The sequence below is a fragment of the Vigna umbellata genome, unplaced genomic scaffold (assembly GCF_029865625.1).
Source record: "Vigna umbellata cultivar VRB3 unplaced genomic scaffold, Vumbellata_1.0 scaffold_764, whole genome shotgun sequence".
NCBI classification, from domain to species: domain Eukaryota; kingdom Viridiplantae; phylum Streptophyta; class Magnoliopsida; order Fabales; family Fabaceae; genus Vigna; species Vigna umbellata.
In genome coordinates, this window is record NW_028274530.1 from 20001 (window position 1) to 25000 (window position 5000).

Consider the following 5000-nt stretch of genomic DNA (forward strand, 5'->3'; position numbering starts at 1 on the left):
CTCCTTTAATTTAAAAGTAATGTTAGCTTTAGTGACCAACCGCTTTAATTTTGTAATTGAGACCGTTTTTTTTTATATTTCCGTTTGCATTAGTGTCTTATTTAAGTTCAATTGCATTCACAAAAATCTTTCAAAACCCCCCCACTATGTGTTTGATCTGAGACTGAACCACAATTGGTCCTTGAGAGACGACCTAGGAGTCACTTCCTAGCACTATACTGCATTCTTTTATGCACAACTTTTGTTGGGAGGTGCGACCCTCTCACCAGGGGTCGAGAAGTTCCATGACCTGCTGTCATTTCCACAGTCGGGCCACTTTCCTAATCAACCATGGAGCGGCGCGATGACGCCCCATTGCCTGGGTAGAGATCGAAAAACGGTGCGAGGAGCCCCCAAGGCACCACTCTCGCACACCAGCCAAAGTGAGTCAAGCTGGCGTGAAGAGCTGCTCCCCCCCTATAAGGGGTTATTTTGCAAAAGGCTGATTTGTACAAGTAGATACACTTTTTGTGAGCAGACATAAGTCCATATCTCGAGCTACACAACGAATTTGGACGAGATTTTTTGCAGGGATCCTTAGAAAAATGGTATCTCCTACCCCACCAAGTTTCATAATTTTTCTCCAACCGGAAGTATTTTTTTTATTTTTTCCAAAACCCGAAAACCCGTAAAATCGGGAAAAATGGAAAAGTGCATCTAGAGGTCCAGTTTTGAGCTGATTTTTTCCAGTCCACTTCATACCAACATAAGTAAGCTTCCCTCCAAATTTCATTCAATCCGCTCGCGGGAATTTTGTTTTATGACGTTTTTACAAAACGGCTAAACTTTAAAATTTTAGAACTACCTCAAGATGGTTTGGTTTTGCAACCAAACCTTCACAGCATTGTTTTGGGACCATTTGAAGTGTTTTCCAACCCATAAGTCTCAAAAATCATGACTTTGAAAAATTCACAAATTTTGGCCCCAAGCACCATGCACCACAAACTTAGCCAAGTTTCACCACCAAACTTGGCTAGCTTCAAAACCCACCAAAATGAAAAATTTCTTGCACCAAGATTTTTACAGTAGCCTTATGGTCATATAAAGAGGTCATTCCAAGCATCAAACCCCAAAAACCAACACTTTGAAATTTTCCCAAAACTTGGTCCATGCACCACAAACTTAGCCAAGTTTCACCACCAAACTTGGCTAGCTTCAAAACCCAACAAAATGAAAAATTTCTTGCACCAAGATTTTTACAGTAGCCTTATGGTGATATAAAGAGGCCATTCCAAGCATCAAACCCCAAAAACCAACACTTTGAAAATTTCCCAAAACTTGGTCCATGCACCACAAACTTAGCCAAGTTTCACCACCAAACTTGGCTAGCTTCAAAACCCACCAAAATGAAAAATTTCTTGCACCAAGATTTTTACAGTAGCCTTTTGGTGATATAAAGAGGCCATTCCAAGCATCAAACCCCAAAAACCAACACTTTGAAAATTTCCCAAAACTTGGTCCATGCACCACAAACTTAGCCAACTTTCACCACCAAACTTGGCTAGCTTCAAAACCCACCAAAATGAAAAATTTCTTGCACCAAGATTTTTACAGTAGCCTTTTGGTGATATAAAGAGGCCATTCCAAGCATCAAACCCCAAAAACCAACACTTTGAAAATTTCCCAAAACTTGGTCCATGCACCACAAACTTAGCCAACTTACACCACCAAACTTGGCTAGCTTCAAAACCCACCAAAATGAAAAATTTCTTGCACCAAGATTTTTACAGTAGCAATTTGGTGATATAAAGAGGCCATTCCAAGCATCAAACCCCAAAAACCAACACTTTGAAAATTTCCCAAAACTTGGTCCATGCACCACAAACTTAGCCAACTTACACCACCAAACTTGGCTAGCTTCAAAACCCACCAAAATGAAAAATTTCTTGCACCAAGATTTTTACAGTAGCAATTTGGTGATATAAAGAGGCCATTCCAAGCATCAAACCCCAAAAACCAACACTTTCAAAAATTCCCAAAACTTGGCCCACGCACCACAAACTTAGCCAACTTTCACCACCAAACTTGGCTAGCTTCAAAACCCACCAAAATGAAAAATTTCTTGCACCAATATTTTTACAGTAGCCTTTTGGTCATATAAAGAGGCCATTCCAAGCATCAAACCCCAAAAACCAACACTTTGAAAATTTCCCAAAACTTGGCCCATGCACCACAAACTTAGCCAACTTTCACCACCAAACTTGGCTAGCTTCAAAACCCACCAAAATGAAAAATTTCTTGCACCAATATTTTTACAGTAGCCTTTTGGTCATATAAAGAGGCCATTCCAAGCATCAAACCCCAAAAACCAACACTTTGAAAATTTCCCAAAACTTGGCCCATGCACCACAAACTTAGCCAACTTTCACCACCAAACTTGGCTAGCTTCAAAACCCACCAAAATGAAAAATTTCTTGCACCAAGATTTTTACAGTAGCAATTTGGTGATATATAGAGGCCATTCCAAGCATCAAACCCCAAAAACCAACACTTTGAAAATTTCCCAAAACTTGGTCCATGCACCACAAACTTAGCCAAGTTTCACCACCAAACTTGGCTAGCTTCAAAACCCACCAAAATGAAAAATTTCTTGCACCAAGATTTTTACAGTAGCAATTTGGTGATATATAAGAGGCCATTCCAAGCATCAAACCCCAAAAACCAACACTTTGAAAATTTCCCAAAACTTGGTCCATGCACCACAAACTTAGCCAAGTTTCACCACCAAACTTGGCTAGCTTCAAAACCCACCAAAATGAAAAATTTCTTGCACCAAGATTTTTACAGTAGCCTTATGGTCATATAAAGAGGCCATTCCAAGCATCAAACCCCAAAAACCAACACTTTGAAAATTTCCCAAAACTTGGTCCATGCACCACAAACTTAGCCAAGTTTCACCACCAAACTTGGCTAGCTTCAAAACCCACCAAAATGAAAAATTTCTTGCACCAAGATTTTTACAGTAGCCTTATGGTCATATAAAGAGGCCATTCCAAGCATCAAACCCCAAAAACCAACACTTTGAAAATTTCCCAAAACTTGGTCCATGCACCACAAACTTAGCCAAGTTTCACCACCAAACTTGGCTAGCTTCAAAACCCACCAAAATGAAAAATTTCTTGCACCAAGATTTTTACAGTAGCCTTTTGGTGATATAAAGAGGCCATTCCAAGCATCAAACCCCAAAAACCAACACTTTGAAAATTTCCCAAAACTTGGTCCATGCACCACAAACTTAGCCAAGTTTCACCACCAAACTTGGCTAGCTTCAAAACCCACCAAAATGAAAAATTTCTTGCACCAAGATTTTTACAGTAGCCTTTTGGTGATATAAAGAGGCCATTCCAAGCATCAAACCCCAAAAACCAACACTTTGAAAATTTCCCAAAACTTGGTCCATGCACCACAAACTTAGCCAAGTTTCACCACCAAACTTGGCTAGCTTCAAAACCCACCAAAATGAAAAATTTCTTGCACCAAGATTTTTACAGTAGCCTTTTGGTGCTATAAAGAGGCCATTCCAAGCATCAAACCCCAAAAACCAACACTTTGAAAATTTCCCAAAACTTGGCCCATGCACCACAAACTTAGCCAAGTTTCACCACCAAACTTGGCTAGCTTCAAAACCCACCAAAATGAAAAATTTCTTGCACCAAGATTTTTACAGTAGCCTTATGGTCATATAAAGAGGCCATTCCAAGCATCAAACCCCAAAAACCAACACTTTGAAAATTTCCCAAAACTTGGTCCATGCACCACAAACTTAGCCAAGTTTCACCACCAAACTTGGCTAGCTTCAAAACCCACCAAAATGAAAAATTTCTTGCACCAAGATTTTTACAGTAGCCTTTATGGTGATATAAAGAGGCCATTCCAAGCATCAAACCCCAAAAACCAACACTTTGAAAATTTCCCAAAACTTGGTCCATGCACCACAAACTTAGCCAAGTTTCACCACCAAACTTGGCTAGCTTCAAAACCCACCAAAATGAAAAATTTCTTGCACCAAGATTTTTACAGTAGCCTTTTGGTGATATAAAGAGGCCATTCCAAGCATCAAACCCCAAAAACCAACACTTTGAAAATTTCCCAAAACTTGGTCCATGCACCACAAACTTAGCCAACTTTCACCACCAAACTTGGCTAGCTTCAAAACCCACCAAAATGAAAAATTTCTTGCACCAAGATTTTTACAGTAGCCTTTTGGTGATATAAAGAGGCCATTCCAAGCATCAAACCCCAAAAACCAACACTTTGAAAATTTCCCAAAACTTGGTCCATGCACCACAAACTTAGCCAAGTTTCACCACCAAACTTGGCTAGCTTCAAAACCCACCAAAATGAAAAATTTCTTGCACCAAGATTTTTACAGTAGCCTTTGGTGATATAAAGAGGCCATTCCAAGCATCAAACCCCAAAAACCAACACTTTGAAAATTTCCCAAAACTTGGTCCATGCACCACAAACTTAGCCAAGTTTCACCACCAAACTTGGCTAGCTTCAAAACCCACCAAAATGAAAAATTTCTTGCACCAAGATTTTTACAGTAGCCTTTGGTGATATAAAGAGGCCATTCCAAGCATCAAACCCCAAAAACCAACACTTTGAAAATTTCCCAAAACTTGGTCCATGCACCACAAACTTAGCCAAGTTTCACCACCAAACTTGGCTAGCTTCAAAACCCACCAAAATGAAAAATTTCTTGCACCAAGATTTTTACAGTAGCCTTTTGGTGATATAAAGAGGCCATTCCAAGCATCAAACCCCAAAAACCAACACTTTGAAAATTTCCCAAAACTTGGTCCATGCACCACAAACTTAGCCAAGTTTCACCACCAAACTTGGCTAGCTTCAAAACCCACCAAAATGAAAAATTTCTTGCACCAAGATTTTTACAGTAGCCATTTGGTGATATAAAGAGGCCATTCCAAGCATCAAACCCCAAAAACCAACACTTTGAA